Source organism: Mesoplodon mirus, assembly GCF_964341445.2.
Source record: "Mesoplodon mirus genome assembly, chromosome: X".
NCBI lineage: Eukaryota > Metazoa > Chordata > Mammalia > Artiodactyla > Ziphiidae > Mesoplodon > Mesoplodon mirus.
Window position 1 is genome coordinate 94,976,904 of NC_138981.1, and position 12,905 is coordinate 94,989,808.

General features: G+C 36.9%; 1 protein-coding gene across 3 annotated transcripts in view; it reads right to left on the bottom strand.

Annotated features, from left to right (window-relative positions):
• The window catches only part of AMMECR1 (AMMECR nuclear protein 1), a 108,519-nt gene that overhangs the window by 45,195 nt on the left and 50,419 nt on the right, over positions 1–12,905 (bottom strand). The window lies entirely within an intron of this gene.

The following is a 12,905-nucleotide window of genomic DNA, read 5'->3' on the forward strand; positions in this document are numbered from 1 at the left end:
CCCTTTTGACTGACTGTTGAGAAGAGCAGAGCCCCTGAAAAGTCACAGTAGATTTCAGTGGGTTATGCCTGACTAGAAACCTAAAGGCTGAACTGGTATTCCATGGAAACTTGCTGATATTAAATGCAAAAATTGCACAGAGAGAAATCAAAGCTTGGGAAGTGTATATCCCTGAGAGACTGATCAATTCTGATGGGACTATGGGAGTTCAGAACACCAAACTGGACTGACAGGATAGCTGTGAAGAAAAAAGGCACATGAGGGAGACATTGCACCGCAGGATTCTAAAAGGAAAGAGAACTCAGGAGAAGTTGAGTAAGACTGGGATGAACAGGCTGAGGGTGTAAGGGAGATTCCTGGATTCCTGAGTTAAGAAACTGAGTCCCCGAATGAAAAGTTATTCAATGTTTGTTTGTTTTTCCTGTGAGCTGAGACCAGGGGATACCAGTTGAGTTAGCAGAACAAATAGCTATAAGAAGCTTTCATGGGAGAAGCGGGAGCGATGTTACTGGAGGGGAGCAGTATAGCAATGTGGTTGGGAACACAGACTTTGACAGAGTCAGGTGCAAATTCAGGTACTGTCATGTAAATATGAGCTGTCATTCAGCAAGTCAGTCAACCTCTCTAAGCCCCGGTTTTCCCTAACTGTAATATGTGAAATACCTTCAACTTCACGTTGTTGAAAAGATTAAATGAGGTAACTTATATAAAATACTTAGGACAGGTCCAGCACACCCACAAAAATAGAAGTTATTATTGTGCTTAGGAAATATAACTAGTAGTATGTTGGAGGCATGTTTGGTAAAAAAAAATGGAAATCTAAGATATGAGTAAACTTCATATATATATGAGTTTGTGTGTGTGTGTGTGTGTGTGTGTGTGTTTTGCTTCGGGCTTCTCAATACACATATCCTATTACACCTGTAGTTTTAGTTAAATAGCTCCAAGGGCATTCTTTACTTTACGGAAATATCCCAAAAACTTGACCCAAGGCAGATAACTTGATGGTGAGATGTTACATTACAAAATGATTATTTTATTACAGGGTGCCTTGAAACTGTATGCTTCTTAACATAAAACTAAAATAAATAAATTTACATACTTTTATGGATCCCTTCTATTGTGGAAATTGTAGTGACAGTCTCCCTGGTGATGTCAGAGGACCTGTGTTCTAACTCCAACACAATTTTGTGTGATAAATTGTTGGGGGTACTAAAAGTTCTAGTGCCAGTTCTATCTCAGAATCTGTGGACTCTCTGGCCCAGCCAATTCCAGAAGTCTAATGTAGGCAGTGAGAGAAGATGCGGTGGCAGCAGCTTCAAAGGTTTCAATACGGGGCCAGTTAAAATTGTTATGAGTGGGTGGATGGGAGTCAGTTGTAAAGCTGTGTATCTTACCACTCCTAAACTTCTAAAGACTCAGCCATTACTCAGAGGGCAAGTTTAACCACTGCTGGTTAATGTGGCTTTCTATAAAGGATAAAGTGCTAAACACAGGCAATCTTTGACTTCTGGCACTTCAACTATAGCTATGTGGTAACTGGAGCTGTGGTGGTGGGTTTAGAGGTGTTTGAGAATGAAATGACTACTTAACTGGTAGTGAGTTCCAAGTCAGTAGAGAGATTCAGATAGAAGCTAGATGCTCATTTCTTGGGAGACTTTAAGAGAGATTAAAGTACCTGATAGGGGTTGGACTAAGATGACTTCTAAGGATGTCTTCCAGCTATATGGTTCCATGGTGAGCATCAATTCAATCACTTATAGCACTTATAACAAGAGATTGACCTTATGTTAACCTGCTTTCTAAAGTGTACTGGGTACACTGTCCCCTGGCTCAGTCTAACTCCAAGTGGCCTTAAACTACCCTTCTCACTACCAATCAGCATCGGCAACTCCTACCAGCTCAAGCACGCTGGCAGCAAGAGAAGGTGACAAACCTAAGCTAACAGAAGTAGACAGAAAGGGAAAAGAGTGAAAATGGTTCTCAGGATTGAGGAAAGTTGCTACAAAGTCATGAGCCTGGTTTCTGTTGATTTGCTTTGATGTGGCTTGCTAAACTACTGCTGAGAGCAATTTCAAAAGGGAGAAACAAACATGTAAAGCTAATCATTACAATCCAATATATTAAGTGTTATAATAGAGGCCTGAACAAAGTGCTACAAGAACACAGAGATGGACCAGCTTTTCTGGGGAGTGTCTAGGAAATCTCACAGAGGAAGTAATGAGCAAGCTGAGTCTTGAAGGATGAGTAGGAGTTGACTGGCTGGAAATGGAGAGAGGTGTGGTTAGCAGAGAAAAAAAAATGTTCAAAGCCAGAGAGACACAAAAGACTACATTTGGGAAGTGGCGAATAACTGTGCATGGCTGGAGTGTGAGGTTAGGGCCTCTGATGCTGTGCTTTTTAAGAAGGATGGGAATAGGAGATGGGGGGAGAGGCGGGGGCAGACAAAGGATGGTGGCGCTTTAGAACATTAACTTTATTCTGAGTGAAATACAGGCTTTGGAATGACTAATTTTACTCTAGACAAGATGGGTAGACAGAGGGAGGGCTTCTTGTCTCGGGTATAAGGATTAACAATAACTGAGGAGAGTTTAGTCATGCCAGTGGGTACGTCTGTACCCATTTTGGTTGATGGGGTAAGTGAGCTGCTCTGAGCAGTAACAAAAGCTATGAAGAGGATGATGCAACAGCATGGGAGGGCACAGATGCTTAGACAGCAGGCACATACCTTAGTGAGCTGATACATGAGGCACAGGAACATCTCAATACACCAGAGATGACAACCTTAAAAGGCAGCCTTTTCAAAAAATGTCTTTTAAAAAGAGCAATTACATTTTATAACATGTCTTTGTAACCTTATGAATTTAACAGTCATCCTTTCACCACTGAAGTGCTTAGGAGTTGCTTTAGCTGAAATCCACTGTTATCTGGGATGACTCCCATCCCTAGCCACTACTCTTTATTGGAGGTGGAAATTCAGGAAAAAGGAACTAATACACAATTTCTCCAGGCTTCTCTGAGGCCAGGGATCCAACCAGAGATCTCCCCTTTGGTCCACAGCATTTTCAGGCCTGTTGAAACCCAACCTGTGTTCTCGGTCCCACCGCTACTCCAGAGCTCTTTTTCCAATGTCACATTGGCTCTCTTCAGAGAGCTTGTGAAATGAAAGTAACATTTTTAACATTCTCTTTTTTTTCTTTGAGATTCAAAGCAATTATTATTAGACTTACTATTAACTACTTCTGAGACAGCTCAGTCTGGGGTACTCCAAATGTAGCATGTTTCATATGCTGAGACAATGCTGAGGTTTGGGGTGTGGTACTGGATCATCCACATGCTCTTACCTGAGGCCCCTTATAATGCACTGCCCAGGGTCTAGGGTGCAGGCTGTGAGTCAGAGCAAAACAAAGTGAAGTGGTCCAAATGGGGATTAAACCTGTGACCTCGTTAGCAGTGGAAGTCTAACTGCAGTGTACGGTTATTTACTGCTGTTCATAATATTGCAATGCAGCTCCACTCATTTAAAAGGCTTAGCAGCCTTCTCCCTACCTAGGTAAGCAAATCAATCCCCCTTAGCCAAAGAGCAACAGAAGGCCATCTTAGAAGAATGGCTTAGGGTTAAAGCAGCCTGAAGAATTTAAGAGAGATCCTCTTTCCTCCCATCTTTAGTGAAGTGGTAACCTTTTAAATCAGCTTTGTGGAACATATAAGTCAGTACTGAAAGTAGCCGGGTATAGGAACGGGAAGTTGAGTTCTGGGCAATCCCTTTAATTAAAGCCTCTGAAGGATTTGTTTTATGGCTTTTTCTGATCTTCTCTTTCACCACTAGAAAGGACACAAGAGTTGGCACTTCAATGTATAAATGTTAAAAATGAGGCTTAAATATGGGATATAACCTGCTAACCGAATTTGAATGATGAAGCCTATACTTTCGATATATTTATTTACAAGATAGCTTCGTGAGCTGAAGTAAAATTGTAAAACTAATAGAAAAGTTTTCTGAACAGGAGACCAACTGTAAATCTATACTTTATGAATCTAATGTATTCTCTTCACTTTTAAATTTTAACATACTAAAAATGTACATTTGATATTAACGATAATTAGAGCTACATTCTCAATAGAAGGTGTTAAATACCAATTTTCACCTTTAAAAATCCTTAGCACCTATGAAATTCTTATTCCAGTAGAACTTTTTTTAAGTTACCATTTGTCCATGCCTACTTCATTTGTTATATAGTATGGGTGTTTTAATTTACTTCGTTAACAAGAAGCAGCTCAGAAAATGTAGCTCTTTAGAACAAGACATATTGAATGTTTGCTCTTTATTTAAAAAGTGAGAGAGAATGTAAAAAAATCTGGAAATTGTTTCTAAGACAAATATATTTATAATGCAAGATAAAGGGCTAACAGTAAGTGTTTAGGGTTTAAAGAACACCAAATTGTTATCAATAATGAAAAGGAAATGTTTTCCAAAGTCTACTACTTTGGATATCCACATATGAGGTACTTGAAAGTTTGGGGGGAGGGCAAAGATCACAGAGGAGGGCTGTTTCTTTTGCCTTTTAAGGAGATCTTTTAAAAAGCATTTGCTCATGCTCATAAGATAATAGCTGAAAATTTAATATTAAATTGCTGCACAAAAACCTCAACATTCAATTATTTTAGAGTACTCAAATTACTAGCAACATTGTCCCCTAGAGTGGTAAGAGTATATTATTTGCATGATATTCTAGAATGAACAGTCACCTTGAGCATACATTGGTGTGAGCATCTTATTCTTCCAGAACACTAAGATACAAATCTGTTCTCTTGTTCGTTCAGGCCCTAATGACTCAGATACTTCAGACATTCATAAGTAGACCCAATATTTATTTTTTAAATGTTTAGACAAAAGTAAATACATTGTTAAATGCCTATGGTATGATTTTAGACCACATCTAATATGATACTAATTTCATACAATATTTGTGCTCTAACTTATCTTTATCACTTCATCTTTCATCAGAAAAAATGAAGAATATCTCAAGCAATGATTCTCAGGAAAGGAGGTAGATATCAGTTTACTGGACTGACACAAAATACGAATTTATTTTAATGGGACAAGAGGAAAGTGGAATCTAAACTGTTAACTTTTAATTTTCTACATTTGCCAAACATCAGGCTATAATCCAACTGGTTCTAGATATTCTTTGGTGAAGAGTGTGTGTGTGGGTACTCTGTTTCTGAGGTTTTATTGTTTTCCATAGCAAGTTCATTCTGCCTCCCTTCAAAATATGTGTTAGTAAAATCTCTCAAAACACCCAATACCTTGTATGTGGTCACTTGGATAATAATAATTTACACACATCCCTATAATCTGGACTTTTTTTTTGTCCACGTAGGATAAAAACAAACCAAAAAGTGGTATAAAGTGTTCTGCTTTTACTCAAAGTGAAGTAGGGATGGACCAAATAAAATAATTTCATAAATTGCTTTAAATACATTTCTGCTTTTATTACAGATGTAGAATACCCGTTCATCCATTATCACCGCCTCTGACTTTTTGGCAAAAGTCACTTTCTACCTAGGACTGTAATTATTTATATAGCTTATCTCTCCTACTACATTATAAACTCCTAAAGCAAAATTTAGACTAGATTTACAGGATGAACTGTTTAAACATAATTAAAGGGAGAAAGAGCAAAGGGGTAAGGTTTAGAGTTAGATGTAAAAATAGGGTCAATTTCCTGTAGTTTACCCTCTCCTTATGAAACAGAAACCAAGAGCTCTGACAGGGCAAAACCCCATTTTCAGCTTCTCTCACACCTTCACCTTTTTCAGATGGCTTTTTCTGATTTTCTACCCAAAGGCATTGTGCCTGTGGCTCTTAATCAAAGCAGCACAGGGATTCCAAGTAGAGACTCTGAAGGTCTGAAGGATGTGATAAGGAATTAGAATCTGATATACTCACTACACTTAATTTCTGTGGCAGTAGGTGCTATATGAATTCAGATAATTCTCTGTAACTCAGGAGTCATCACCCATACTGGGAATGGTTCTTGCTCTTTGGTTTCTCCTGGCCAGTTTTTGGCCACATCTCCGCACATTAGCACAACCACGGGATAATGAAGGAGTATATTAAGCTAGCGGCTAAAATCAAGATTCCAGAACTCCACAGATTATATTTAGCTGTGCTATTCTATGGATAATTTCGAGTAAAAGGCATGTAACAATCTAGGTTCCAAACTACACCTCAAATTAAATGCTTATGAAATCTGACAAACACTTAATTTCTCATTTGGTAATTTATACACTGAAACTAACAAATTAGGTATACCTTTTAGGACTCAAGCCATGCCACCTTTTGTAAAAGGCAACAAAATGTAGATTGTAAATTAAGATAATTAATTTTGCATAGTGTTTTTGATAGATCTAATTTCTCTCTCCAAAAAGCATATTTTAGCCAGGAGCCTTGCCCCAGACACTTGCCAAAAATAGTCTGGCCTTAACATCTCCAGAATGAGCTTTGCTGACAAGAGTGTACAGTCAGAAGTGACTCATGTACAGCTTTTCTTTTCATAAGAAAAATCAATCCGGCTGATATTACCGTGAGGAGTGGGGGGAGCTTGCTTAAACTAATTATTCACTGTGAGCCAAGTCTAGTTACCTAAAATAATCAAGAAAAAGAATGATCACAAAATAGTCCGCCCTGAGGCGGAAAATATAATTATGCTGCTTTCAATGGTTTTAAACTCATACTGCTTTAGAAAAATGCCAGATTACAACACCAAAATATAAAAGCAAACTTGGTTTACAATGAATCTAGTTACCCAAAAGTACCCAATCTAGCCAGGACCTTTGAAAGTAATAAAGTAGGTCTGTTAGCTATTTGCAGTATCCCAAAAAGCCTAATAGTAAGTGAACATTTGTAACATGTAAACAAACAATCATCCTCTCTCCCTCATCCCCCCCTACACACACACACACACACACACACACACACACACACACACACACACACACACACACACACACCCTTACCTCACTCTCACACACACAAAAAAACACATCACCTTTTATGTGGTCACCCTATTCCCTAGAAAGAACAAACCTCTCTTGCTATTTTCCCAGAATTAAGCAGTGCAAAAAAGTGGCATAGTTCTGGATCAAGCTCCAGACACTGCCTGCACCTGCATAATTATTTCACTGCCAAGATGTCTAAGAACAACCAAGTAAAGGCGAAGAAAGGAAAGACAGTCTTTTAAGCATGATGATAGGCCGTATTCCTGTTTGATGAAATAAGAACACATCTATTAATCACTTACATATTCTAGAAAAATTATTATCAACTTGAATTTACATAAAGAAATAGACCTAATACAATGGAATATTACTCAGCCATAAAAAGAAACGAAATTGAGATATTTGTAGTGAGGTGGATGGACCTGGAGTCTGTCATACAGAGTGAAGTAAGTCAGAAAGAGAAAAACAAATACCGTATGCTAACACATATACAGGGAATCTAAGAAAAGGTCATGAAGAACCTAGGGGTAAGATGGGAATAAAGACACAGACCTACTAGAGAATGGACTTGAGGATATGGGGAGGGGGAAGGGTAAGCTGTGACAAAGTGAGAGAGTGGCATGGACATATATACATACATATATACACTACCAAACGTAAAAGAGATAGCTAGTGGGAAGCAGCCACATAGCACAGGGAGATCAGCTTGGTGCTTTGTGACCACCTAGAGGGGTGGGATAGGGAGGGTGGGAGGGAGGGAGACACAAGAGGGAAGAGTTATGGGAACATATGTATATGTATAACTGATTCACTCTGTTATAAAGCAGAAACTAACACACCATTGTAAAGTAATTATACTCCAATAAAGATGTTAAAAAGAAAAGAAATAGACCTACACTTCACTGGAAAATTATTAACCAAGATTTTAAGGAATTTTCTTTGACTGAGATGTTTGTGTTCATCTATATTAATTGTAATTCTCCTCTTTATAAAAGTATATAATCTAAGTACTAAAAAAGAGGAAACAAATTTGTCTTTGCTTTCTAACATGTAAAAGCCACTAATGCAACTAGCTTGATAAGTACTAGAAATTATTCTTTTTCAAGTGGGACAAAGAATATTTCTACCTTGAAGTTTTGACCACTAATAAATACACTAATCTGTGAACTTTAATTTCACCATGGATAAACTTCTATCAATAATTCTGAGCTCTCCATCCTGCTTCTTATTTGCTATAATCTTTCCTGCATTTACTCAGGTCAAGGAAATAATAGTCTATTTAATAGTTCAATGTTGTAATTCTCACAAAGTTTTCCTGCTACCTACACAGAAACTATGTATTTTTACAATTGGGAGAAATCCTCAGCCTATTTATAAGGTCTTATTCCAGTCTACAATAAATCAAAATTTCAATTAGGAGAACATAAAACTTGACTATGACAAGTATTTTAATTTTAAAACAGTATATTTATACATAAAACTTAATCCAGGATAGGCATTTCATTTAAAAAGTACCTGGTCATTTTTTACATTTAGGTTTTAGAGATTAAGGGACCACAAACAAACTAGATCATTATCCTCTATAAAATGGTTAGCTTTTTAAAAAGGAAAGCGTACTCATACGGATTTTTTGCGTGCCCATGTTCATAGTAGCTTTATGTGCAATAGTCAAAAAGTAGAAGCCACCCAAGTTTCCATGCATGGATGAATGGACAAACAAAATGTGGTAGATACATACAATGGAATATTATTCAGCCTTAAGAAGGAAGGAAATTCTAACACATGCTACAACATGGATGCACCTTGAAGACATTATGCCAAATGAAATGAGCCAGTCACAAAAGGACAAGTACTGTATGATTCCACTTATGTGAAGTACCTAGAAGAATCAAATTCATAGAGACAAAGTAGAATGATGGCTGTCAGGGGCTGGGGGAAGGGGAAATGGGAAGTTAGTGTTTAGTGGGTACAGAGTTTCGGTTGGGGAAGATGAAAAGTTCTGGAGATTTATGGTGGATGGTTGCACATCAATGTGAATGTACTTAAGGCCACAGAATTATACACTTAAAATTGGTTAAAGTGGTAAATGTTATGTTACGCATATTTTACAATAAAAAATAAAGAGTAGGGGGCTTCCCTGGTGGCGCAGTGGTTGAGAGTCCGCCTGCCAATACAGGGGACACGGGTTCGTGCCCCGGTCCAGGAAGATCCCACATGCCGTGGAGTGGCTGGGCCCGTGAGCCATGGCCGCTGGGCCTGCACGTCCGGAGCCTGTGCTCCGCAGCGGGAGAAGCCACAACGGTGAGAGGCCCGTGAACCGCAATAAAAAAATAATAATAATAATAAATAAATAAATAAAGAGTATAGCTGGATAACATTATGAAAACTGAATAATAATCTATCTAGTCACAGATGAAGACAGTGAGTATCCAGATATCCTATTTTTTTTAAAAAGACACCTATACCTGATGAGTCTTTAATTTCACTGTTTATTTTTTGTTTTGCTCTCTCCTTCCCTTTTATCCCAAATACCCTAAGTTCATTTGATTCCATTTAAAAGTTTTATGATTTATAGGTTTTAAGACCAGACTCCAAGAATCACCAACTATTATGTTCAGAAGAATTGTATTCCTCTTGAAGTCTAATCCATTATTTACATGTAGCCAAAGAACACAATTTCATAACACACAGTAGTACATTTTTGTAATAAGCATTATCCTTTTCTACAGTATTAATCCAAGTCAATTTTCTTCTGACTAGTCTATGCAACCCTGAGTAATATACTTTTTATGATCCCATCTATGGATTTTCTGGAATTTAAAATAATGTTCTAAATTTTCAGTCTTAACTGCTAACTAGAATTTTTTTAGGTTTTTTTTTATTAGTTTCTGCTTTATAACAAAGTGAATCAGTCATACATATACATCTGTTCCCACATCCCTTCCCTCATGCATCGCCCTCCCTCCCACCCTCTCCATCCCACCCCTCCAGGCGGTCACAAGGCACCGAGCTGATCTCCCTGTGCTCTGCGGCTGCTTCCCACTATCTATCTACCTTACGTTTGGTAGTGTATATATGTCCATGCCTCTCTTTTGCTTTGTCACAGCTTACCCTTCCCCCCCCCCATATCCTCAAGTCCATTCTCAAGTAGGTCTGTGTCTTTATTCCTGTTTTACCCCTAGGTTCTTCATGACATTTTTTTAATTCCATATATATGTGTTAGCGTACGGTATTTGTCTTTCTCTTTCTGACTTACTTCACTCTGTATGACAGACTCTAGGTCTAGAATTTTTGAAGAATTATTGACCCATGATTAAACAGTTTATAGGAACCTGCTTTCAAGTTCATTATTTTCACCATGAAGCTACAAAACATATATTCTCAGAAAATTTTATTTTATCTTATCTTAAATGTAGTAGTTAAGAGCTTGGACTTTGCAGTCAGATGGCCTGGGTTTGAATCCTGTTTCTACCACTTACTAGATGTGTGAGTGGGTATATTAGTTAAATTCTCTAAATCTCAGTTTCCTCATTTTTAAAATGTGGATATTAATACCTAAGAGTTGTTGTGAGGACCATGCATATAAAGTTCCTCTGCAGTGTCTGACATGTAGTAACTTCTTAGTAAATGGTAGCTATTAATACCACTAATAACAACAGCATGTAGAAATGATAAGTGCCCTATGGGACTGAAAAACATTATACTGCAACTTTTTAAAATGATGCCACAGTTTTGACTCTAAAATGAATCCAGAAAAAAGAGCAACTGTATATTTTAAGACTTGTTTTCTTTGTTCGTCTCTTCCAAATAACTTCATTCTTATTATCATATTAAGCAAAAGAAATGAAGCCAAACCAAAATGAGAAGACTAGGTACATATATGTGTATATACACACACAAACACACATACCTCTCTAATGTGCTGTATACAATTTCAGGAAATTGTATAGAAACATGGGGGGAAAAGCTGAAAAGTAAACAGGAAGAGCCACAGACTACACCTGTATATGTACAAATACAAATACAAATGTAGGCAAATTTCTAAGTCCAACTATTTGAATGATTCATTCAGAATCATATTATAGTTAGAAAAAATATACTATAATTCTTCTGGTAATTGCCCTAGGAGACAGATTCACAAGTCCAGAAAAATTGGATATTTTCATCCCTTTTTATCAATGTAGGCAAAAGAATTTCATATTTTAAGTAAAAACAAATTGCTACTATAGTTACTACTACTAAGGGTTTCTAAAGTATATAATATTTGATACTGGGATTTCTGCCACAGTTTCACTTGAAAGTACAAAGGTTTTCTATACTATCAATTCAGGCTCCCCAACTATAAAGAAAAATGGAAATTTTATAACATACTTCTGTTTCTGAAAATGTGTTCCTTGGAGCACTAATGGCATAAGACACGAGGGTGGGAGGATAAAAGGGTTCTGTAGTCAAAAAAGTCTGGGAAATGCTGCATTCTGTATCCCTCAGAGATTCACCACACTATTAACATAAAAGGTTCTGAGAAACCCTGCAGTGAGCAGAGCTGTTTAAATTCATTTAACTCATGTTCCCAAAATTTATTTAGCCATAGAATTCTTTTTTCAAGCAATACCAAGGAACTGGTATTCCTCATAACAACTTATTTTAGGAAATATATAATAAATTGCCTTTGATTAGCTATTTAAAATGTAATTTCATATGCACCTGTCCTGGCAGAATTTGCTAAAGTCCCAAAATGAGTCCATGGTATTTCGTGTCAGGGAAAAAAAAATCTAACATGCCTAGACTTATAACTGTACTATCTTTAGTAAGTTGTAGTTATTTCCAGAATGTGTGTTTCAACCCCCTTTCTGCCTAATTATTATTTAATCAAGTCCAAACACCCCATTTCTAATACCTGTGAAAATCTAAGAATGAACATGACCCTCCAAGCCTTTCCTTTTCTTTCTGGGCTTCAGTGTAAGCTAAGAAAATCCTGTAGCTGTGAGCTACATCTTCAAATATAAGAATACTAAACTCAGTTGCCAGCATTTTATTAACTGGTGCTATGAGCAGCATTTGTGCAATTCTATAGTAAAATAATGAATCTTCCACAACATTAATCCTGAAGCAAAGTAGTGACTGATTATTACTTCATTCCCCTGACATCTCCCTAATACTCCTATTAAGTATATAGAACAAAGTACTATAATTACTACTTTATCTATTGGAGATTGAGCAACTTGCCACAAGTACCAATAGTCAGCAGGGACCAATTTCTTGTTGGACAGACACTGTGCATATTACAACTATAGAAACTGTATCAGATAATCACCCTGAAATATGAACAAAAACAGGAAATTCCTTTGCTAATAGCTTATTATTTAAGGAATTTTCCTCTTTTGAAATAATTTTGGAACACAATTTGTTAGAAATCTAAACTTGAACCAAAAAAATCTGATGGCATGCTAGATAGCTTTTTGTGAGTTCAGAAATTAAGAACAAAGTCTTAACAACTGTAATGAGGCATTCATTACTTTGTCCTTGTGTTGGATGAAACAAAATAAGTAAGCTGCAATTAATTCTGGGTAAAGTGTGAATGTGAATGATTATGCTGCCAGGCTGTTGCATCACTTTCTTCTTAGGTTCTCCCTTCAATTCCAAAAGTACATAAAAGTGTAACAAAATGTGTGAGATGGAATAGACATAAACAATTTTTTTAAGGCCTAACAAAGAAGACACAATGACTATTATTATGGAAATAATACATTTAAGTAACCCATAGATATTTGGTCATTGATTTTCAAGTTATACAAAATAAGATGGCCACTGAAAGAAAAAAAAAACACTTTAAGACATCTATGGCAGAATACATGTAATCACAGTATTTTATGTTATGATAATATATATCAATAACATTT